The sequence below is a fragment of the Narcine bancroftii genome, chromosome 10 (assembly GCF_036971445.1).
Source record: "Narcine bancroftii isolate sNarBan1 chromosome 10, sNarBan1.hap1, whole genome shotgun sequence".
NCBI lineage: Eukaryota > Metazoa > Chordata > Chondrichthyes > Torpediniformes > Narcinidae > Narcine > Narcine bancroftii.
The window spans coordinates 85511471-85537267 of record NC_091478.1 but is presented as its reverse complement, the minus strand read 5'-3'; the positions used below and the strand labels follow the sequence as shown (position 1 = coordinate 85537267).

Below are 25797 nucleotides of genomic sequence, written 5' to 3'. Positions count from 1 at the left end.
AATTTATATTACAAATCCTGTAATTTTTCATGTAAAGATGCTGAAATTTTAAATTCTTTGCCAACATATATATACAAGAAAAGCATATTTAGGATTTTAGCAATATTTCCTTTGTGACTGCATAAGTAATCATTAAATATTAAAACAAAATTATCCCTCTTGAAAATCCAATCTCACAATTAAAAATCAAGCAACCAAGGTGGCTTTTTAGACATATCATGGTAATGACTTGTAAAATGTTTTTGTTTTCTGAATCCACGAGGCAGAATAACTTCTGTCAGTTAAATTTATTGTCATTGCTTTATTCAAAAAAAGTGAATTCATATTTATTTCATAGGGACGAACTACTAGATGGTGACAATTTTAAAAGGAGCTGATCCTTGTACTATATCACCCACCACTTATGAAATAATTAGTATTTTGAGCACAACATATTTTAATGGTAAAAGTAGGATCACCTAAGGCAGGGGTGTCAAACTCAAATTCACAAAGGGCCAAAATTAAAAACTTGGACTAAGTCGTGGGCCAAACTAAATATTTATTGAAAATTTTCAACAACATCTGCATGGTTTTCTCTTCTTTCAACATATGTAATGTTAAACTTTTTTTTATTAAAATAAATGTTTAATAATAGTTTTGGTTAAACTCTTTCCAGAAGAAGCATTAACAAATGAGAAATAAAATATAAAATAAAGTTTGCTGTAAAACCAGACTTCTTTTCATCTCCTCCACCTTCTGCAGCTTTTGCTTCTCGTTCAGATCCTTATACCTGTCCTGGTGTTTCGTTTCATAGTGTCGTCGTATGTTATATTCTTTAACTACAGACACGCTGGCTCCACACACAAGACAAACCGGTTTGTCTTTTAAAATGATGAACATATAGTCTGCCTCCCACCTGTCTTGAAAGGTCCTGTTTTCTGTCTTTCGTTTGGCCATTTTTCGTAAGGGGTTTATTACGTGTGAGTTTGGCGACAGGTCGCAGATGTTAATGAAAGTAAAGAGAGGAGGTGGGGGCGATTAGCGGGCTGACGGGCCGGCGCCAATGCATTTGCAAAGCATTCTGGGATTTGTAGTATTAGTTGTGCATGCGCTATACTGGCGCAGCGGCCAGCGGGCCAGCTCTATTACATATTTGATATGATCTTGCGGGCCAAATATAATTATATCACGGGCCAAATTTGGCCCGCAGGCCTGAGTTTGACATGTGTGACCTAAGGGAATGAGAGAGAGAGAGATATATATATATATATATATATATAACCAATACGAAATTTCAAAACAAGTTGGAAAACAATAAAGTTTAGCACATTTGGTGAGGTTTTTGGATAGATTAGTGGACAGATAAATTGCTTATGAAATGTCAGTAATGCAGGTAGATTCACGCTGAAAATAATGTCATGTCTGGAAAAAAATGAAGATTTCAGAAGCTAGACTCCTCAGAGGTACACTGGATTTGAAAGAAGACATTCTGGACACATTTTAAATATATGAAATGCTACTGGAGTTAAAAGTTGAACATAAAAGCAACAGCAAGGTCATGGTACTTGCTTTTAATAGTGGGCTTAAAAATCACAAACAGTCATTGGAAAATGTGCTTCGATTGCCATCAATCCAGTAAGGAGTATGAAAAAAAACAGCACATGCTCCATGAAACAAAATCTTGCTGCTGGAAGTTAGGGCTGCTACTTCACTAGCACCTTTCACATTTGCAAACTGCTCAATTGACAGGAGAACAAACTATTTTGAAATACCAGTAGGGCCATTCACACTGGACCAAGGAAAACCAGTTCTGTGCACATTACCTACCTAGTAACACAAAACAAAGGGATGCCTATCCTCCAGCAGTGATGTCTTGAGTGATGCATTGGGTGATGGCGGAATAGCCCTCCCAGAATTCCGTGCAGCAGAAAAACCCCTCCATCAGTGCTCCGTGCATACAGCCCTTTCATTTTGCTGAGGTGCACTGGGACACAAAGGCTTTAAAGGAAAAGGCGGCTAGTTTCTTGCCTGCCTGCAACCTCTCTCACTCCCCACCCTATTTTTCTCCTCATCTTTCTCTCCCTTCCCTCTCTCACAGACATATCTATCCACCCTTGATTGTTTTATGTATCCACTTTATTGTGTGTGTGTGTGCTTGTGTATTTCATCTACGCTGTGACTTTCCCACGCTCACCATAAATAATTGTGTGTGTGTGTGTGTTATCCCAGTTACCATTTTTCTACACCCGTAAATAAGTCTTAACAGGAGGACGTAATTTCAGTTCTTGCCATAGGTGCTATTTTCCCTAGATGAGCCACATATAGGAATTTACCTTCCCCCACCCCTACACAAACATCCCTCCACACCCACCAGCAGGGGGATAATGGAGCAGATAAAATCATTGAAGAAAGTAACAAACAATAAAGAACTAGTTGGGTGCATTCTTGATGCAAGCTAAAACAGAACTTTTGAAGTATACATTAATTCAGTTGTTCATAAATTGTACATGCATTTTCCCACACTTTTTTTTTAAATTAAGGATTTTCAATCAACATGGAGTTACATAATAAGCAAAATCAAAGAAACATCACAGATGTACAGGCAGTCCTCGACTTCCAACCTACATGAGATACATCCACCCGCACATACGACCAAAATTCTTTTCAAAAAATCTTTATTGAAACCACTGTACAAGTACATATTTTGTATTAAAAGTACTGTATACAGTGGTCCCCACTCCCGGGGGTAGACTGAAGTCCTTTGTTCCCCATGGCAGGCTGAGGTCCCCATTCCCTGACTTAAGACCAACCCAAGTTACAACTAATCCTGCAATCCCCATTACAGTTGTAAGTTGGGGACGACCTGTATAAAATAAAATACCAAAACCAAACTACACATTGATATACAAAGAAAGAAGAATCAACACATTATCATAATTATCAAATTCTGCACTATTGTTTATAAAAACAAAATTACACCGTGTCAATCTTTAAAAAAACTAGGAAACAGTTAAAAAAATTCCCTTCTCCCAAAGGAAAAAGAGAAAAGATAAAAAGATAAAATTCTCCCATATGATGTGACAAAATCATCTGTTTTCCAAAACCATTAATTACATCCAGAGCTCACTTCCTCCTTTAAGGGATAAATGCTTTGACATAAACATGGCTAGGGATACTGGAGATAGTGTGGTATTGGAAAGCGGAGGGGGGAAATCATCGAAGGTTAACACCCGTATATCTTAAATACAGGTTCCATATTCTTAAAAACATGTTGATACATTTTCTGAGGTTGTAAGTAATCTTCTTCAGGGGAACACATCTATGCATTTCTGACTTCCAGCTGATCAGACTTGGTTGGGAATCAGATTTCTAAGTAGTAGCTATGCATTTCCTGGCCACCGCTAAAGCGAGTTTAACAAATTTCAAATGATTTTTCGACAGCCTCATTTTAGGGCTTATATCTGTTAATTTCCCCAACAAAAACAATTCTGGCACCAAAGGGTATCGAATTCCGGTAATTTGTTCCAGGAGATACCTCAAATCTCCCCAGAAGGATCTCACTTTAGGACATGACCAGGTCAAATGCATAAATTATATATTGACTGAATTGAAAACACAAATTGGATCATTCAGATTTCAATTTATTTAATTTTTGTGGAGTAAGGTACAGTTGACGCTCTTTTATTCTTATCTGTTTTATTTCCGCTACGATTTTCCCACAGACCTTTATGAATTTTGTATGCTTGTTTTATTAAATTGTACGTGTATTTTCCCATGCTCTTATTCATGTGAGCTTTATTTGATTTTCTGATACTGGAGTAGGTTTACATAGGTCGGCACAACATCATGGACTGAAGGGCTCATACTATGCTGAGCATAATGCTTAAGTATGAATAATTTTGTTTAAATACAAGATCATAATATTGATCAGGATTTTGAATTTAGTAAATTGAATACAAAGTTTCTACTTTTTAAATCAGTGTTGTTATTTGGAAGGATACCTTTTGTTTCCTTCACGTTCCTGCGCGCAAGCAAGAACGTCATCAACACATTACTAAATGGACCTGGCATACCGGGTCATTCACGGTTTGTCGATTCAAAACGGATCAGAAATGATACTACCTCCCTAGGTGGTAATTCACAGGGCGATTTAGCCCCCCCCCCCACTACCAGTTCGGGAGCATTCACACTGGCAGGTGAACTGGTAAATTGGCGGTTAATTATTGGGTTCAAGTGCCAATGTGTAAGGAATTTGTTGTTGTAATTGTTTGTTTTCAATAGCCTTGCACTTCAACCATTTAGTATTTAGTGTCAAACACTCTTGTACTCATTCAAAACAAGAGTTGAACTTGCAAAATTCTAAAATGGAAATGTATAACAGGCAAAACTATAATGAGAAATAGAAAAGAACATAAAGAAAGCAGGTAGGAAATTGTTTTACTGGATCCAAATGTCATTAGCCTGTAACTTGCTAGCACAGAGGATAATCATTTGTCATTTGCTCTGAACTGGTACAAAATATGTAATTTTTATGAGTATGGCACAAGTGCTTTTAGTTCCTGAACATTTATGAATTAAAAATCAATCAGAACATTGAGCAGGAGGACGTCTTCATTCATATGACAACATGTTGTATACAACAAATAAGTAATTAAGTCCTATTTTAATAAACATTAGAATTAGATATTCAATCTGTCACTTCCCACATTTATTATCCATACAAAATCGATAAATTTAATTGGTTAAGGACAATTTTTTGCCAGTCATTTGCCAAACTCCCAGCTACCTGTACACCTGGCCGCATCATTATCAATTCACATCCTGCAATTGTGTCACAAAATTATCCAGAGGTGAAGATGAGAAAATGAAGTCCAATAAAATACACAAATGCAACTCTTCAGAAAATTCTCATCTGTTGTTTAATTTAGTTTAATTATCTTCTTCATGTTTTAATTTATGTTATTACACCACTTATTTAACAGAGGGAATAATAATTAACAAAAAGCATCTCGAACAATTCCATTGATCAATCTTCTTACTATTTTATCTTATGGTCATTTCTTTTGTGTTTTTTTTTTAAATTGCTTATTGAAAGTTTTCATTAGTAGTTCCTAGGTGTTGATTGGTATCTGCTCGGCCCATTTAGTTGCGAACAAGGAATTTCAGCCAATCAGATACAAAAAGCTAGTACAGTGATTTGCATGAGTTAATATGTGACAGCCAAGTCCAACATGTTAAATACATGTTACACATATGCTTTATCTATGTGTGTAATATATGGATTTGGCTCATATAAATTAATACACTTTTAAAATGTGCAAGAATTGTAATCTATTTGAAAGAGACTAATTTGATGGGTCTGTCAACAAAATTTCCTGAACCATATAGTGGAGTAAACAAATTGACGTGCTAATTTTTCTCCTGCTTTTCAGTTTTTTGCAGCATACCCAACAAAACCCAACATTTACCCAACAAAATGTATTCCAGGATAGGATTTATCAGCCAGAGTGGGGTTGCAAAGTTCTGACCCAAAAATACAGCAAATACATCCCATACAGATAAAAACAGATTCCAAATGCAAAATCTTCATAGGCATGCAGTTTTGAAGCCATTACCAACCATTAATAAGCATTTGCACAAAATACAGAACTAAACATCACTTTTAGCCTGACTCCATTTGAGACTATTCAATATCTGTACCACATTCCTGATTCCAACAATGCTTTACTCATCTGACAAGAATCCTTGATGCTTTGGCTGACCCTCCTGGTACAGAAGATTTCCTGGTTTTGTTTTTGTTACAAATCTAGCTCCATGAGATGCTAATGTTGAAAAATTGTATTTATAACTCTAAGATCCCTTTTAATGATACATAAAAACATGACATCTCAATAACAAAACTGCTTGCATACTTTTAAAACTTGTAAAGGAAAAGCAAGGACGTCTGGAGTCTAATCAAATCAATAAAATGATAATAAAATAAAATGTCAGATTTGTTGTGCCAGCTAAACGAACCTATTAATGAGTTTGCTATTTTCAATTCTTTGTTCTGAATCATAATTTTCTAATATTTGTAACCATGGCAAATGCATGCAAAACTTTCAGCGCAGCTTGAAAAATCATCATGTTACTAACGTTGCCATCAGAAAAAGATACATTTAAAAATAAAAAATTCATTGGCTTCTGCACTGGAATTCTTCAACCTATTAAAATTGGAACAATTCTAACAATTAAAGGAGCAATCTGCTTTCACTTTTTAAACATTCATAGTTCATCCATAAACAGCCTTCATTCTGGCATGAATAGATATGAAAAGTGATTACTTTTTTTGCTCATGTAGTTTTCACTTAATAGATGGTTATTGTATTTTCCATACTATTAAAAATAAAACTACAAACCAACAACAGATAGGCCTCTCAGAAATTAAAAAAAAATTATTAGAAAGGATTTCCAATTGAGAATTTTTCAATCACAAACATAAAACCATTGTGTTTTTACTTCAACCACAGTGTCTGTAGACTTCTGTGTTTTACCACTCACCATGCTTGAAGACAGACATAAGAGTTGTTCTGAGGCACACTAAACTAATTTAAGTTAGGATAGCTTCCTGGATCAATGACAATAATGTCCGAAAAACTATCACCATTTGCCGCCACTATGTAGACAACAAATTCAGGATTTCCCCACACGCAGTTTAAAGGCAAAATCCTGAAAATCAGTTCCCTCCGTAAGCAGTGTTTAGCAATGGAACTGAATAGAATCATTTAAATCATCATAAATTAAGAGTATTTTTGAAACAATCTCACAGTAAAATTCCCTGAGGGAAAAAATAACCTTGCTTTGTTGCATGGGATCTAAATAGATTTTTGAGGGTGCATTATGCGTAAAAGCTGATTAAACGATAGGTACTGTAATTTAATTTAGACATACAGAATAGTAATAGGGCCTTTTCAGCCCATCCCACCCAAATTCACCCAATTAACCTACTGTAATGGCACTATAACAGCATTGTGTTAACCACTATACTAATTGTGCCACCCTATACCATATAAATATTTCAAAACAATAAATTCTAAAAGAACAAAAGAAACTTGAAGGTTATTTAGATTTAAATTTGGATTCTAACTTGTAGAAAATATTTATTTACAAAATGTGCATTTCATTGAATTCTTCAATGTGATAGACTGCTCAGTCTGTCTAATAACATCATAGCTCCTGATTGCCAGACATCCTGAAAGGAAAGGTGTTCGCTACTTTGGATAATTTTCTTCAAGATAAACAGTGAATCAGAGCTGTTTTCCCTTAGAGAAAGTTATATATAATCTAAGGAAAAAAACATGAAACTTCTTAAAATCTGACAACCACACCTGCATTACATAGGTGCAAGGGTATAGTGTGGTCCCCTGTGCTTCACTTCCTGCCCTTCCCCCCTTGTCCTTCCACTCCTGGGGGGTGGATGGGGGGTGGGGGGGTCCATTACAATCAGGCAAAGTCGAGATGAACGCCTGAAGGACAGGCATTGAGTTCCGACAAACCTGTGGTTAATGGGAGGGGGTGATAAAATCAGACTCAGCAGAAGAAATGTAAATATACTTGACGGACGTGATTGTTGGAACTGTTTGAGTTTGTAAAAAAATCATAAATAAAATATAGATAAACAGTGAATTATTTTGCTCAGTAAACTTCAATCCCATTTCTCTGCTTAGAGAATATGTACATTTCTAAATCGCCAATGAAGCAATACTAAATCGTTCCTTGTTTCTGGCGAACAGTTCTTCCTCATCATTTCCACAAGAAACACTCTGCTTTATTTGTCCTTGTATAAATCATGTGTACTACATCAGTTTAAAAGTGGTTTGAGGCTTCTTGAGCAACAATGATCAGCGGGTCAAGCACCATCCATGAGTAGAAATAGTAAATGTTTTGGGTCGAGTCTCTTTCTCAAGACTAAGTGAAAAGGGGAGATATCAAGCATATCAAAGCTAGGGTGGATGGCTAAAAGCGGCAGGCTCTTGGACAGAAAGTAGGAGAGATGGAGAGACCAAGGGGAGGAGCAAGAAATTAAGAGAGAAATGTAAGAATGGGAATAATTAAAGAGATGGAAACTGCGGAACCAGACAGCAAAGGGATTACAAAACATTTGAAAATAATTGATATTCATGCTGTAGAGTTTCAGGCTGTCTGAAAGGAATATGATATGCTGCTTCTCGAATTTATGTTTGGCCAACCCTGGCAATGGATGATCCAGAGGGCAGACATATCTGCATGGGAATAGTACAAGAAATTGAAAAAGATGGCTACTAGAAGTTCAACTTTAAATCTACAGATAGTTTGGCAAAGTTGTCACCCGATCTACGCTTGGTCCAACTGAAGAGGCTGCATCGAATGCAGTAGATTAGGTTAAATGATGTGCATATAATGCTCTGCCTCACTTAAAGGGTCTGTTTATAGCCCTGGATCAAGGTGATGTTTCACACTTACAGTGTTTACAGTGGGAAGTGCCTAAGGGGAATGGTGGGGTGGGGTGAAAGGATGTGTGGGGAGAGGAAAGCAAACCAAGGAGTTTTGTAGAGGCTTCTTTCTCCAAAAGATGGGAGACGAGTCAAGAGGATGATGTAGCTGGTGGTGGAATTGCACTGAAGTTGGCGAAAGCGTTGGAAAATAATGTGTCAGGATGTGGAGGCTGGTGGGATGGAAAGTGAGGACCAGAGACTCACTGAAATTTCCTGAGACTTTCTGAGCTTGCTTTGAGACATTAAAAAAAGTAACCATGTTTCATTTAGAATCTTATGATGTTTCTGAAAAGTTTGCATTACCTGTACTAGTTTGCTGTAATTCTGAAGTGCAAGTCACATTCAAATTCTGATCAATTTAGTTAAAATTATGTAACTTATCAGGAGGAAGCACTATTTTTTTGTAAAGTATCACAGTAAAAGTATTTAGCAAGAGAACTGCCCTTCCAGATTCCACTGCTGAGCCACCAGGAAAGGACAGTGGTGTCCAGGCTCAGATACTGAATCATCATTTCAAAATTGAGAGATTTTTAAGACATTTTTTTTCTTCACAAGATTTGGGTTAAATGCAGATTCAATCCATGAGGTCTGCAGGGATTCAACCAGGCTTTTGACAAAGTCCTATAACACGCTGGTCAAAAGAATATTGCCAAATTGAGTCAAACTGGCTCAGTGGCAGTATCCAAGGTCTTTAATGGGGCTTAGTGTGTTCCCCTTGCTTTTTGTAACATCTATTCATGGTTTAGAGGTAAAATTAGGGGAGCATGATAAAGAAATTTGCAGATGATACAAAAAATGGTATATTGTAGACTAATAAACAGTATTGTGGATGAAAGTTTCAGTCTGCAGAAAAATATACAAGATTTGGTCAGTTGAGCAGAAAATGACAGATTACTCCAATCTGCATCTAATTATAGGGAAAATAGATGATGTAATAAAATAGCTCAAAATGGCTGAATTAACGATGACTGCAAGATTCACTTGTAGTAACCTTGGACTGCAATAATTGTCTTAAACAAAACCCGGCACAGTAAATAGTTTTATTTAGATTTATTTGTCGAGGGGAGACTCGCTTCCTTTGAACAACTTTCAGTTAAATAGTCTACTAATTACTCTTTTTTTTGTTATCTGCAGATTACAGATTTTTTACAATCTCAATTACATACATTTCCTAAGAGGACTGATAATAATTTAATTGATGTAATTTTTAATTTACAATCTTTCTATAATGGTTTAATATCTAACTTTTATAATATGTTGTTGGGAATAAGAGAGGCTCCCTTAGATAACATTTAAAAATCCTGGGAACAGGACCTACAGCTTTTAATTTCTGAAGAAACTTGGAATGTAATTTTCATATTGGTTAATATCTTTTCTTGACGTGCCCGCCACTCTCCTACAATAGGGCTCATATGTCCAAAGTCAAACTATTTCTTTTTTTATGTGGATGTATCTCCACATTGTGATAATAAAGCAATGAAGATGCTTCATTAATTCATATGTTCTGGACATGTCAAAGTCTCGAGAAATATTGGAACAAAGTATTTCAAACTTTCTCTGCACTTTTTAAAGTTAATTCTAAACCTAATCCCTTAACTACTTTATTTGGTATTCTTGGAGAGAGTGACATAACTTTAATGGCATCTGAACTGCATGTATTACCTTTTATATCTCTTAGGGCTAGACAGGCTGTGTTGCTCAGATGGAGAGACATTACCCCACCTATGTGACATCACATCATGCTTAAATTTAGATGCTCAATTTCCAATTTGAAGTCAAATTTTCAAACAGTGTGGGGACCCTTTTTGAATTACTTTTATAATCTTTGATTTGTTATGAAGGTAAAACTGTTGACTAATGAGGTAATTTATCTCTCTGATGAGAATTCTGTCTTTTTTTTTCTTTCTTGGTAGTGGATTTAGATTTTCCCTTCTTTAAAATAATAAAATATCAATTAATATGTTTGATTAAAAGGTGAGGAACCTTGGATAAAATATAATTTAAGTTTAATGTATCTTTTTGACTTTTAACATATATACATATAATTTTGGATGTGAAATTTCAATGTCAATAAAAATATTGAAGAAGAATAGTTTTCCCTCGAGTCTTAATCACCGAGCAATCAACAGTACGCTTTGGTAATATATTCATTTGAATACTGTTTAATGTTGAGAAAGATGACTCCCATCCTGTTCCAAATGTTTATTTACTGAGGGGCAATATTTTTATTTCAAGTCCCTGTCCTCTAGGAATTTTGCAAGAGGGTCCCAAAGGTGCTTTTTCACTAACCCCCAGATTCCAGCATGTTTATCATTAGCTCTCAACGACTTTATGCATGGATCAAAGAAAGCTTTTAACTCAATTAAATACCTCAAAACAATGTCCACAGAAAGGGCATTGGTTTGATGTCCCACCTTTGTATGCTATAAACTGAATCGGAACAGAAATGTTATTGTCACTTGATGTGAAACAAGAAAAAAGTTTTGCTCTTCTGAGCACAATCCAAAGGAACTGCATTCAATTTAAAATTGGCGTCCACCTGAATCCCAGGTTTAAAAACAAAAAAATCTGCAACTAGAATCATGAAATAAAGCACAAACGGGAGTATCCTCTCAGGTTCTTTCAAACAAAACTTTAAATCTTTTAAAGTACTGTTTAAGTCTGACATTTCCCTTAGGTGTACCCCATTACTTACCACATCCATCAATTAACTGTCAAATGCAATAGATTTCCAGGAGACTGAGCAAACACTATATTATTTGCTGACACAGGATTCTTACAAAGAAATTCTGCAAGACATTCTTAAGACAATCAACAATGACATCTTATCACGACAGTATTGAAATAAAAATGGATGGCAATGGACCTTTTTCTCTCTCGTCACTTTCGTTAGATTTGCTGAATCATCTTTGCAAATGGAGGATACCTGATAAGTAAGATCAGAGTTTTGACCATTTGTCCACATAACTGTAATCTTCGAGGATGAATGAAACCAAATTCAAATGTCTTATGCTTATCATCAGTAATAGTGAAGTTTTTTTTTGCCCCTTACAGTATTTTACAATTTTATATCTTGAAACAATGCTACAAAATCCCTGGTCTGATTTTATTTCTAAATTACTCATTGGATTATTCCATAGTCACTATAACACATGACGCCACCATTCCCTATCACAATATTCTCGAGATTCATCAGGATTCCGTTTGTGCACTGAAACTATTGTACCTGTACTATTTGAGCACTGATGCTATGCATATCTCAAAAGGAATCTAAATTTCCAATCCCAGTGTGAGAGCCTCTAAGTAATTTGCCAGTCCTCAGGGCTGATCTTTACAATTACTATTGTTCCCTGTCCTCACATCCTGGAACAGTTTTCTAATTTTTCACTAGGCTAACTGGCAGATACAGTTCACAAGTGCAAGACAGTCAAGTCCATCATGTCCCAAATAAATTGTTTGTTGTAATGTCTTTTCTGCTCAGTTGTTTTTGCCCGCTTTTCCAACGTCCATATTGATGGGTTTTTGGCGCCCCCCAACTGTGGAAATTGGGCTGGCACATCGCGCGGACAGAGATTGCTAAAGTCACTCCTAGGACAATGAACCGGTGGGGGTAGAAGCTGAGGCAGCATCAGATCAACAGCCCTAAAATGGCGTTGGTCAAGCTGCCCAGCGAACTCAGCAGAAACAGGCTGGGGAAGAAGGGCATTCAGATGCATGGACGTTCCCTCCCGCTATTGTTGTTCATAGGGCTGACTCAGTCAATCAGCATAAATGGCGGGAACTTGAACAGTATAAAAGCAGCCTTTCTAACCCTAATAAAGGGTGAGCTTAACCTGCCACACTGTGCGTGTGTGTTTCTTTATAGTGGTCGGGTGCAATTGGTGACCCCAACGGTTTAGAAGGAATCTAAACTTAACGATGGAGAACGAACCAGCAGTCAGCAGTCCCAACTTTCTGGACAGTTCAACCAGGCGGAAGCTCAGTTACAGATCAGGGGCATCACAGCAGAGACCACCCAGTACTACCATGTGGTCACCGCTCTGGATCCGCAGACTGCAGACAGAGTGGCCAACTTTATCCACAGACCACCATCGGAAGGCAATTATATTGCCTTCAAAAAGCTATTAACTGAGACGTTCAGATTCTCGCGGTGAGAGCGAGGAGCACATTTGCTCCAACTGGTTGGGCTTGGAGATGGATTCCCGTCGGCACTCATCAACGAGATGCTGGACCTCCAGGGAGATGAGCAGCCCGGCATCATTTTCAAGCAGATGTTCCTGGAAAAGATGCCTGAAGACATCCAACTGCTCCTGGCGGATGCGGATTTCACTGACCCACAGAAAGTCGCAACACGGACAGACATTCTGTGGAAACAGAAACAGAAGTGCTCAGCTATCGTGGGGCTCGTAACGAAGTCCTGCAATCAGACCACAGCAGTCCCAAGCAAGGAACAGCAGACGAGAGGCAGGAGTGAGTCCAGTGACAGATGGTGCTTCTACCACCGGAAATGGGGCACTGAGGCCCGCCAATGCCAGTTCCCCTGTGAGTTCCAGGGAAATGACAAGGCCAGCCGTCGCTGATGGCCACGACAGCTGGCCACCAAGAGAGCCTCCGATACATCTGGGACCGCCTGTCCGGCAGATGCTTCCTGGTGGATACAGGAGCAGAGGTCAGCGTGATACCCCCGACAGGTGCAGGCTAGCGGGACCCATGTTGAGGGCTGCCAACAACAGCAGTATACGGACCTATGGCACTCTTAGGGCTGAACTGCATTTCAGGGGCAGTCACTTCTCGTGGGAGTTCTTGCTGGCCGCAATGGAACAAACACTCCTTGGAGCGAATTTCCTGCGAGCCCACAGCCTCCTAGTGGACCTGAAGGGTAAGCGACTCATCCACACTGAGACTTACCAGACCATCGCACTGAGGGGCACTAGGTTTCCGGCAATACACCTGGACTCTGTTCACAGCTCGGAGGATGAGTTGTCCAATCCTAGCAATCCTTTCTCCTCAGTTCACAGCGGAGATGCCTCGACACGGCGTCAGCCATCACTTCCTGACCAAGGGCCAACCTCTCCATGCAAGGGTGAGACAACTTCCCTTGGAGAAGCTCCGACCAGCCAAGGAGGAGTTCCGCAAGCTTGAGGAGTTGGGCGTTGTTCGACAGTCAAACAGTCAATGGGCCTCGCCCCTGCACATGGTGCATAAAGCAACTGGGGGCTGGAGACCATGTGGCAACTATCGCTGGCTCAACGAAGCCACCACCCTGGACCGTTACCCCTTGCCACACATCCAGAATTTCGCAGCAAATCTGTACGGGGCAACAATATTCTCAAAAGTGGACCTCGTGCGAGGATATCACCAGATCGCGGTGCATCCTGATGACATCCCTAAGAAGGCCATCATCACTCCATTTGCGCTGTTCGAGTTCCTGAGGATGCCATTCAGGCTCAAAAATGTGGCACAGACATTCCAGCGACTGATGGACGCAGTGGGCCGAGACCTGGACGGCACTTTCGTCTACCTCGACGATATCCTCGTGGCAAGTAGAACCTAACAGGAACACCTTCACCACCTCCGAAATCTCTGCAGTCATCTGCAGGAGTTCAGCCTCACCATCAACCTGGCCAAATGCCAGTCTGGTATGAACACCATCAACCCTGGGCCACAGGATAACAAAGGATGGGGCCACACCACTGCACGCCAAGGTAGAGGCCATCCACAGCTTCCTGAAGCCCAGTACAACCAAAGATCTGCAGGAATTCATAGGGACAATAAACTTTTATCGCAGGTTTGTCCCAGCAGCTGCTCGAGTGATACGTCCTCTGTTCATCCTGATGTCCGGCAAGGAGAAGGACCTGACCTGGGACGACGAATCCGCACATGCATTTGTGGAAACCAATGAAGCCCTGGCCAAAGCTGCACTCCTGACCCACCCCAGACCAGATGCACCCACGGCCTTCACAGTCGATGCCTCAGTCACTGCGATTGGTGGAGTCCTGGAGCAGCAGATAGAAGGAAGTTGGTATCCACTAGCTTTCTTCAGCAAACATCTGCAGCCCATTGAACTAAAGTACAGTGCTTTCGATAGAGAACTGCTGGCGCTGTACTTAGCCATCCGCCACTTCCGGTACTTTCTTGAGGGTAGGGGTTTCATGGACCACAAACCATTGACTTTCGCCCTGGCTAAAATCTCCGATCCCTGGTCAGCCCGCCAACAGAGACACTTGTCTTACATCTACGAATACACCACCGACATCAAGCACATCTAAGGCAAAGACAACATGGTCGCTGGTGCCTTGTCAAAACACAGCATCCATTCCATGATCAACGGTCTGGACTTGACAGCACTGGCAGAGGCACAAGCCTTCAGTTTAAGGATGTTCCAGTCGGCACAGGTACCACCACCCTCCTGTGCAACGTGGCTACCAGGCAGGTTCGACCTATTGTAACAGCAGCATGGAGGCGATGAGTTTTTGACTCCATCCACGGGCTGGCATACCCATCCATCAGGACTACAGTCCAGCTGGTGGCCAGCAAGTACGTGTGGCATGGATTGCAGAAACAAGTCCAGGGATGGGCCAACGCGTGTACGCAGTGCCAAACATCCAAAGTGCAACGACACGCCAAAGTCTTCCCACAGCCTTTCGAGCCAATGGAACCCAAGTTTGACCACATTCACGTGGACATAGTGGGATCCTTGCCAGTGTCTCAGTGTTTCCACTACCTGTTCACAGTGGTCGACCGCTTCACCCGGTGGCCAGAAGCAATCCCCCTGGTCGACACATCCACCAGGTCCTGTGCCAAAGCACTCCTCTCGTCCTGGATTGCAAGATTCGGATTGCCACAGCACCTCATTTCTGATCGAGGCACATAGCTCACCTCCAGTTTGTGGACCGACATTGCCAATCTGTGGGGCGCTTAGCTACAACATACGACGGCATACCACCCACAAGCCAACAAGCCACAAGTCTGTGGAGCGTTTCCACAGACACCTCAAGACCGCCCCATGACCAGACGCAAGGGCCCCAACTGGGTGGACGAGCTACCATGGGCACTACTGGGCATCCGAACAGTGCCGAAAGAAGACCTCCGTTCATCCTCCGCTGAACTCGTCTACGGAGCCCCACTCACGGTTCCCAGGGATTTGGTTTCACAGGCCAGAGGTCAGCAGGAGGAGACAATCACCTTCCTGGAAAGGCTGCGGGAAAAGGTCGGTAACCTGGCTCCGATCCTACTCTCCAGACACAGACAAGCCAAGAATAACATCCCCAAAGAACTCAAGGACTGTGAGTATGTGTTTGTACACAGAGGACCCCACCGTTCACCACTGCAAAAGCCATACGAAGGTCCCTTTCAAGTCATTCAGAACAACGGAGCCACCTGCAAGCTGGATATCGGTGGTAAACCAAAGGTCTTCACTACAGATAGACTCAAGCCTGCCCACACAGACCCAGCAGAACCCGTGGAGACACCAACATCTCGATGCAGGAGACCACAAAAGACTTTGGGGACTATACCTATGGACACTATAGACTGTAACGCCAGTTTGGGGGGGGGGGGGGGGTCATGTGGTGGCCCACAATTGCGGAGATCGGGTTGGCACATCGCATCGCTAAAGTGACTCCCAGGATAACGAACCGGCGGGGGTAGAAGCTGGGGCAGCATCAGACCAACAGCCCTAAAATGGTGTTGGTCAAGCTGCTTAGCTAACTCAGCAGAAACAGGCTGGGGAAGAAGGGCATTCATATGCATGGATGTTCCTACCCGCTATTGTTATTCATAGGGCTGACTCAGTTAATCAGCAAAAACGGCGGGAACTTGAACAGTATAAAAGAAGCCTTTCCAGCCCTAATAAAGTGAGTGAGCTTAACCTGCCACATTGTGCGTGTGTCTTTGTAGTGGTCAGCTACAGGTTACTAATATTATCCAGGAGCTTTCACATTACAATGCTCTCTACGTTTCTTGAGGTTTCATGATGATGTTTGTTGAAGTATTGCAGATACTTTAGACATTATCATTTTGTTTATGGAATCCTTCGGCCTTCAAATGACAAAAACAAAAATGATTTGACATCATTTTTGAGAAATTGAGTTTCCAAAATGTATGCAACACTTAATCCCATTTGATGTTCCAAATCAACCTTCATGATTAATCATCATCCCCCCTCCAAATACCTCGATTTCTCCAACAGTTATTCAAACTTACCTTAAAAACCTTTCCTTTTACATGAAAGGTTTCCTTCTCTTGGCAGCCAAATACCAACTTAATTTCTTTATGACTTCACTGCAGAGGCAAATAAATTTTGGCCACATCATCAGTCATTAAGTTCACCCTGTTGGAAGTTACATCAGCTTCACTGTCATCAATATCCTTCTTCTGGCTGAATGCCTTGCCCTCTACACAATTGGAAAGCAAAGGAAGTGCCAAGCTATTCACAACTCTATGATCGATTACCATGCTGCTCTGAACCCCATGCCGATGCCATGTAATTGGTTGTAATATGTCAAGTCATTTGTTGGGAGAGCTATAGATTTGCAACTCAGTCCTCAAGATAACATCCTAATTGAATCACATGTCCTACAATTTGTTGACTGGGTCAGTTGTGCAGTATTTTATCTTGCATTTATTTCCTTCTCTGAAAATAAAATAATGCTGCAGATCAGCATATGTACAGAATAAGTGGATGGAATTTAGTGAATGTCAACTACTTTATCTCTGACTTCTGGGCTAATCTTTAATATAAGAACGTATTTTCTTAATTTAGTCGGTCATTCAATAAGTTTAACACCATGGGACAAGAACTTTTCTTTCATTTGCTTTCATCGCAGCAAAAAGTACAAGTTTTAGCTCTTGTTAAAATAGTGCTTGAGAAACTTCTCTCAGTACAGATGGTAAATTTTAATGACATTTGCAAAAAAACTCGAAACAGTACAACAATGCATCAAAAACGTGTTTGGTAAAATGTGAAATAATCAACTCCAGTTCATTCATTTGTACAAAAGCTACAACAGAAATAACCGGTGATTCAAAGCAAGTTCATTTAGCCTATTCCTTCAGAATCTTCAAAAATATTCATTTCTTTGTCCAACCTCCAGCACTTGTAATAGGAGGAGCACCTTGTCAGTCAAATCTCAGCCACTACCAACAATCTAGTTAATCAAAGGAAGTATTGTCTCTTACCACAAACCCACAGTGGCCCTAGCTGGCCACCTCTTTCTATTATGTCTCACTCAGTAGATCAAATGAAAGCAACCCAGTTCTGATATTGTGACAGCAGATCTGTAATTGTAATGCTACTCATTTTCCTCTAATCAGTTTCAGATTCCAAAACTCACAGTGAAGAGCAGCAGATGTGTGATGCATGCCTTTTCTTAAAGCAAGATAGCCATTTCACACCAGATATCAAATGGACTTAAAAGAACAAGGTCTTGATCCAATGGAAAGTAGCTCCAAGGGAACTGAACACCAGGCTTTGCTGCTTGATACCACTTGGATGGATGTGTTCAAGTTCCTCTCAGCATTTATACGTGCACTCTCTCTCACAAACTCACTTGTAGATTGATTGACAAAAACCCTCATCTACTGATTCCTCCCTGGCTCCCCAACCCGCCCACCCTGACCCTTCTCACCTTCCACCCTATATCCCTGAATCAAGAACCAAAGAAGGACATACTCCAACTTATAGAATGGGAAACCAAAAAAAGTTTTCCTGGGTTGGAACCCATCTTCAAGAATGAATTTATTTTATACATACATATTTCACAATCATTTAGCTTATTCTAATGCAAAATAGTACACCAGAATAATCAGATACCAAAACCCTGGAAACATTGATAACCATATCTCAAAGAAAGACAAAATTATTCTCCCAAGAAACTTCAAGTTCAGGATCAGAAAAGTATAGTTGGCAAGGAGGGAGTAGGTGTCCAGAATCCTGTAAACTGGTCAGTCAAGTCTCTGGCCTCAAGCACTAATGACCACTTTTGCTGACCAACAGCATCAAAAAGCCCATTTGCCAACTCAGAAACAACTAGACCTCAAATTCAGATGTATCATTTCCGAAATTCTTAAAAATTTGGCAGAAGAACTTCAATCTACAATTTATACCTTTATTTTCTATATCTGAGAACAGCTAAGCATTCCAAGGGATGTCTGAGCATTCCAAGGGATGTCTGAGCATTCCAAGGGATGTCTGAGCATTCCAAGGGATGTCTGAGCATTCCAAGGGATGTCTGAGCATTCCAAGGGATGTCTGAGCATTCCAAGGGATGTCTGAGCATTCCAAGGGATGTCTGAGCATTCCAAGGGATGTCTGAGCATTCCAAGGGATGTCTGAGCATTCCAAGGGATGTCTGAGCATTCCAAGGGATGTCTGAGCATTCCAAGGGATGTCTGAGCATTCCAAGGGATGTCTGAGCATTCCAAGGGATGTCTGAGCCACTGCGATTGTGACCATCTTCATGAAAAGAGATAGATTGTAGTTATCAATCAGACCTTTCTCAAACGCTGCCTATTACAGGGAAAATTATCACCACTTCTTTGTCAACCGCTTCCCATTAGCAAACGTATTACTGTGATGTGGATTCTATCCATCTTCAGGTACAACGAGTCAAATATAAGCAAAATCATAGGACCAGCATCAGCCATTAAAAAGCCTTTGACCATCAATTGAGGGATTCTGCAGCATCTTTCTCAACTATGGATGCCTGCAAAAATTAGTCTCATCTTACATCTGCAACATCGCTTTGTGTTAAGTTCAAAGTACAATTTTAATAATGGATCTGCAACTGATAAGCACAGTATAAAACAAGGCTACTTCATCAAACAAACATATTTGCCATTGTTTCTCATTCAGTGCTGCACCTCATGTCCAACAAGGTTCCTGCTGAAATTAAGCAAATCTGAATTTCAAACTAGATCATCTCCACATAGGAACTTCAGTCCCTAAGATGCAACATGCTGGCAGTATTTGTCCATGTACGTGTTCAGAGACAACTCCATTCATTGAAGGATGAGAGAATGGTTTTATACTAAACATCCATGATATAAAGGTTCTCAACCAACTAGCCACTACTACACATTACTGACATTCTACAATGAACATTGACCAGATCTTCGAAAATGTGAAATGCTTCACCAATTACCTTTCAATTATGGTAATCCAGATATTGAGGGTGAAATTCATCATCACCATAATCTTTGGATACCTGAGCAAATAGCATTTTAAGATCAAAAACCTTAAACCAGCACATGGCCAAGCAGGACGCTATTTGTCTTGCACATTTCTGGGATATTGTCCACCCGACAAATGCAGACAAGTCAAATTGTTGGAGAGCCGCCACCAAAGTTACTCCAAAACTAATGAATGAACAACAGCATCCTCTCCCAGTCCAGCATCCATGCTTTGAGACCCCAATTATGCCCAGTTAATTTCGAGGGGCAGATCACGTCATTTGCATGCTCATTACTAGACTCCTGAAACAGATACTTTATTCCAAACTATGTCACAGCAAAAAATTAATAGGTTGATAGAAAAAAAAAGATTCAAAGGTGTTCTTGAAGAATTTTGACATCAACAGTAATTTAATGGAATTCCTGACCTATAAACTAAGAATAGACAAGTACCATAGAGGACAGCATTAAGAACCTCATCCATTCATTAGAAGCATACAGAAACCCATTACCAATTCTGGAAAGAGTTCACTACCTCTTAAGCAATCCACCCATCCACTGTGTAAATAGCATTCTGCAGTTGAAAATGCATGTATTACATTAACCTCATCAGCCACCTCAGATCTGACAGAAATGGAAAAGCAAGCTCTCCATGTTCAAAATGAACTGCCCAAAATTATGATGATAGCATCACAACACACAATAAAAAACAGAACCATCTTCTCACCTCATATTATTGTTCTATACAAATTACATGTAATTAATTGTAACCACATATTGCTATTTGACTTGAGATAATTAAAGTCAAACAGTGGTTTTCAAACTTTTTCTTTCCACTCGCATACCACCTTAAGGAATCACTATGCCATATGAGCTCTGTGATTAGTAAGGGATTATTTAACATGTACGTCATGGCTATCCCTCGAGGTAGAGGATAATGGCCTTCGTTTTATTGATCCACCGAATTGTTTAGTGTGAACTTGATGCTGCAATCCAAGAGGCATATGATACTTCACAAATAAACCAACTAGTTCCAAGGGCATGGAAATCATGACAATTAGAGCTGATGGATTTATTGCAGCCTTCGTACACCTTCACAGCCGTGGAGTTCAGAGTAACTTAGTCCACCTGTTCCACCTTTGAGGACTTGGTTGAGTTGTTCTCTCAGGGATCTCAACCTTACCGCCATGGGTGACCCTACAAAGTGCATAGTTCCAGACAGCATCACTCTCGGGATCTCAAGAACACATGACAAGGTGACAATCCATGGACAATCCAAGGTGATATGCGAATGGAAAAATAAGGTTCTAAACCACTGCTCGAGACACAATTATTTCTGAAAATATTTAGCTTGAGAAAAATTGTCACTGGCCCATTTCCTTTGGAGTTATGAAACCGTGCACACAACAAGTCAATTAGGTACAATTAAAGAAGTGGTTTTCAAACATTTTCTTCCCACTCTCATGCCACTTTAAGCAATCCCTTATTAATCACAGTACCAGATGCATGCGCAGTAGGTTCGCGAATTGGAGTTCAGTTGGTGCATGCACAAGAGTTAAGGGCATGAATTCAATTTCGTCAGCGTATCTCCAATGCACAAACCCACTGAAGGCTCTTGCATGCACCAAATGAAGACTCGCAAATGCGCACAGGAATAAAGATGGTCGTGCCCAGCCCTGGGACCCTGGAACACCGACTAACAATGGACCAGAATGTGGAAAGGTTTGCCAAGGTTAATCGACAAATTCAGGAAGCTTTAAGTTGTTATCGTCAAATGTACGATGAAAAAAATATTTAATTAAAACGTTTGCTTTAATTACTCCACGCTTGCAGGCACAATTCAGACTTGTGTCCATTCCAAGATATGACCAATTATTTGGTCCTGATTATGGTCCTAAATCAGGGATTACCTTTATTATAAACTCAAGTACCAGCAGAGTCTCCTTGTCCAACCAATGACGTGACTTACAAAAATATTATTTTCTTTGGCTTGGCTTCGCGGACGAAGATTTATGGAGGGGGTAAAAAGTCCACGTCAGCTGCAGGCTCGTTTGTGGCTGACAAGTCCGATGCGGGGCAGGCAGACACGGTTGCAGCGGTTGCAGGGGAAAATTGGTTGGTTGGGGTTGGGTGTTGGGTTTTTCCTCCTTTGCCTTTTGTCAGTGAGGTGGGCTCTGCGGTCTTCTTCAAAGGAGGTTGCTGCCCGCCAAACTGTGAGGCGCCAAGATGCACGGTTTGAGGCGTTATCAGCCCACTGGCGGTGGTCAATGTGGCAGGCACCAAGAGATTTCTTTAGGCAGTCCTTGTACCTTTTCTTTGGTGCACCTCTGTCACGGTGGCCAGTGGAGAGCTCGCCATATAACACGATCTTGGGAAGGCGATGGTCCTCCATTCTGGAGATGTGACCAATCCAGCGCAGCTGGATCTTCAGCAGCGTGGACTCGATGCTGTCGACCTCTGCCACCTCGAGTACTTCGACGTTAGGGATGTAAGCGCTCCAATGGATGTTGAGGATGGAGCGGAGACAACGCTGGTGAAAGCGTTCTAGGAGCCGTAGGTGGTGCCGGTAGAGGACCCATGATTCGGAGCCGAACAGGAGTGTGGGTATGACAACGGCTCTGTATACGCTTATCTTTGTGAGGTTTTTCAGTTGGTTGTTTTTCCAGACTCTTTTGTGTAGTCTTCCAAAGGCGCTATTTGCCTTGGCGAGTCTGTTGTCTATCTCATTGTCGATCCTTGCATCTGATGAAATGGTGTAGCCGAGATAGGTAAACTGGTTGACCGTTTTGAGTTTTGTGTGCCCGATGGAGATGTGGGGGGGCTGGTAGTCATGGTGGGGAGCTGGCTGATGGAGGACCTCAGTTTTCTTCAGGCTGACTTCCAGGCCAAACATTTTGGCAGTTTCCGCAAAGCAGGACGTCAAGCGCTGAAGAGCTGGCTCTGAACATGCAAATCCTCCCACACATTTTAAAAGAATTCTTCAATGTTTAAAAAGATTATTGAGTGTACATTTCATTAGTTTAATTATGATTAATTCCAGCATGATTAGTTAATTAAATTAAATTATAGTAAATGTACATAGAGCATTTCTGGAGCTTTAGTAAACGGATACTTCGACTTATAGACAGTTCTCAAGAATGGAATCCTTACGCAGTCCAGGAAATATTTTGATATAATTGCTGTTAAAATACTTATGTCACACCTTTCTACCACCACCATTACAGTCAATTAAAAAGGCATGAATCTGAACAATGGCAAAAAGAAACAGAAGAGTGAAGGAAGCATGTTTCAAGGTTCATTGATAGGGATCTGGAGATGTGTTAAATTTATTGGAGACCTTCCCATGGTAACAGCCAGATATATTTGAGCAGTGATAATGTGGGAGTTCTGCTTGTGCAACACTACATTCCAAGACAAAGCAGTATTAAAAACTTACTTCTCAAAATTAGGGAGGTTATACATATAAAGGGTGTTGGTGTATTGGTCTCCTTATTTAAGTATGGATGTAAAGGTCCTGGAAGCAGTTCAGAGGTTAATTAGACTCATACCTGGAATGGGGCATTCTTTCACATGTAGCGACTGTGTCACAGTGAGAAATGAAGAACAAGAAAATGATCAAGTCGAAGTTCAATAAAAGTTGTTTACTCAAACAGTCACATGCAGCTTTTTAAAACCCCTTGCGTTCCAAATGACGTCATCACATGTCATCATGACATCACTTGGAATCTCCCGAGCTGGTTTGATTAAGCCTCCAGTGTGCCGCTATATGGCCCCCACCCCCTGGCCCGGAGATAGGAGGCTAAACCTCTGGTGCCATTAATGTCCCCCTCTCTTGGGCAGTCATTCGTGCCTTCGCATTGGGGATCGTGGCAAGGGCCGATCAAGGTCGAGATGAGCAGGCTTTAGTTGGTCAATCGTAAATGTTTCTGGATGCCCCCCCAATGTCCAGTACACAAATCGTATGATTGTTTCGTAGGCGACCTCATAAGGCCTCTGTAAGGGTGGCCCGTGAGCACCTCTATGCACCAACACAAATGGACAAAGGGATAAAGGGTGTCGTTGGTCTATGACTTGACGTGAAAAATGGGGCCAATTTTCAAAGCCACTTCCACAGTGTGCCTAAGACTTCAGTTGGTGGCACCTCCATATGCTGCAGGCACGAACTCCCCAGGTACAATGAGCGATGAGGAGTTGAAATTCTCCTTGGGTGCCATTCTTATTCCTAGGAAGATCCAGAGCAGCTCGTCTGCCCAATCAGGTCCCTGGAAGCAGGCCATCAGTGCAGCCTTCGTGTGCCTAAGGAACCGCTCCACCAGGCTATTCGACTATGTGGTAGACTGTTGTGTGGTGGAGCTGCATTCCCAGCAGTCACGACAAAACGTCCCAGAGTGCGGAGGTGAACTGTGGGCCTCTGTCAGAGATCATGTGTGTGGGTAGGCTGAAACGAGATACCCAGGTAAAAGCTCTGGCACATGAATCGGTCATAGGAACTGCCTCCAGCCACCTAGTGAAGTTATCAATGATCATTAACAAGTATTTAGACCCTCGTGACACCAGAATCAGGCCGACAATGTCAATATTTACGAGGTTGAATCTGCGCTGCAGTGGCTGGAAAGGCTGAAGCGGCGCATTCACGTGCCTTTGCACTTTTGCAGATTGGCAGTCCATGCATGTCTTTGCCCAGTACGTGACCTGCTTTCTGAGTCCATGCCATACAAACTTGTTTGCTATCAGGTGGACTGTCACTTGAATTGAAGGATGGGACAGTCCTTGAATGGCATCAAAAATGCAACGTCTCCACGCAGCAGGGACAATAGGGCAAGGCTGACCTGTGAAAATGTCGCACAGGAGAGTGATACCTTGCAACCCAAAGGCTAGATCCTCAAATTGCAGGCTCATGACAGCAGTTTTATCAGCCAGGAGTTCGTCGTCCTGGCGCTATGTAATCTACACCTGGAGAGTGATTGAAGGAAGGAGCAATGATTGAACGAAGGAGCAGGACAGGGCGTCAGCTACCACATTACTCTTACCAGAGATAAGTTTAATCCTGGTTGAAATCTCAGATAAGCACTACTGGCGGGCTGATCAGAGATCTGATACTTCCGCGAAGGCAAATGTTAGCGGTTTGTGGTAAGTAAAAACTGTGAAATCCCTGCCTTCCATAAAATAGCAGAAGTGTCTGACTGCTAGATACAGCACCAAAAGTGCCTTATCGAATGTGCTGCATTTTGTTTCCAGAGGGGGGAGGCTTCCATTGTCCATTGGTGTACTGTTCCAAGACCCCAGCTATGCATCTATCATCAACGCAGTTAGTGCATCCATTTGTGGATGGATCAGAAATGTTGCCTTCACTTGGGCATCTTTGGTCTGCTGGAATGCTACCATTAATCTCCTTTGTCCACTTGAGTTCTTCGGCATCACTAGACATGAGGTCGAAGATGGGTTTCATACCGCAAAGGGTAGACAGCAACAATAGAAATTGACCATCCCCACAAATTCTTGGAGTCTTTTGATGATATCAGGCCTCGTGAATTTGAGGATGGCTTCCCACTTGCTAGGTAATGGAATAACACCCTGGCTACTGATCTGATGTCCCAAGAACTTAGTAGAGATCTGCCCAAATTGGCACTTGGCAGGGTTCAGTTAGCCTGAACTCCTGTAGGCGACAGCAGAGTAAACACAGAAGGTGCAGGTGCTCTTTGTGGGAGTGGTTGACGATATCTCATCCAAGTATACGAAAAGGAAGCCCATGCCATACCCTACTGCATCCATCAGTCACTGGAATGTTTGTGCAGCATTTTTGAGCCTAAAAGGCATTGTCAGAAATTCGAAGAAGTCGAAAGGTGTTATGATGGTGGTCTTGGGCACATCATCTAGGTTTACAGGCACCGTCAATTTTAGAAAATATCCTGCCCAAGGTTAGCTGTAAAGTTATGTATATAGCAGTCTGCAGTGGTAGCGTCGTTGAGACACCTGTAATCCCTGCGAGGTCTCCAGCCTCCCATGGGTTTGGGCACCATATGTAGCGGGGAAGGCCACAGGCTGTCAGATCTGCATATGATTCCATGTTCCTCCATTTTGTGGAATTCTTGTTTTGCAAGCCTCAACTTGTCAGGCGGCAGGCATTGGGCTT

The 25797-nt window shown here is 41.3% G+C and overlaps 1 protein-coding gene across 10 annotated transcripts in view; it reads right to left on the bottom strand.

The window, feature by feature from the left end:
- znf423 (zinc finger protein 423) overlaps positions 1–25797 on the bottom strand; it is a 403631-nt gene that overhangs the window by 258953 nt on the left and 118881 nt on the right. The window contains exon 1 of one of the 10 annotated variants that reach the window (XM_069901633.1): positions 23213–23531. The exons of 8 other annotated variants lie outside the window; for them this stretch is intronic. The gene's annotated coding sequence lies outside the window, so the exon portion shown is untranslated. Of the gene's footprint in view, positions 1–23212; positions 23532–25797 lie in introns of those variants that run through there. One more of the 10 variants, XM_069901627.1, reaches the window with a different exon arrangement.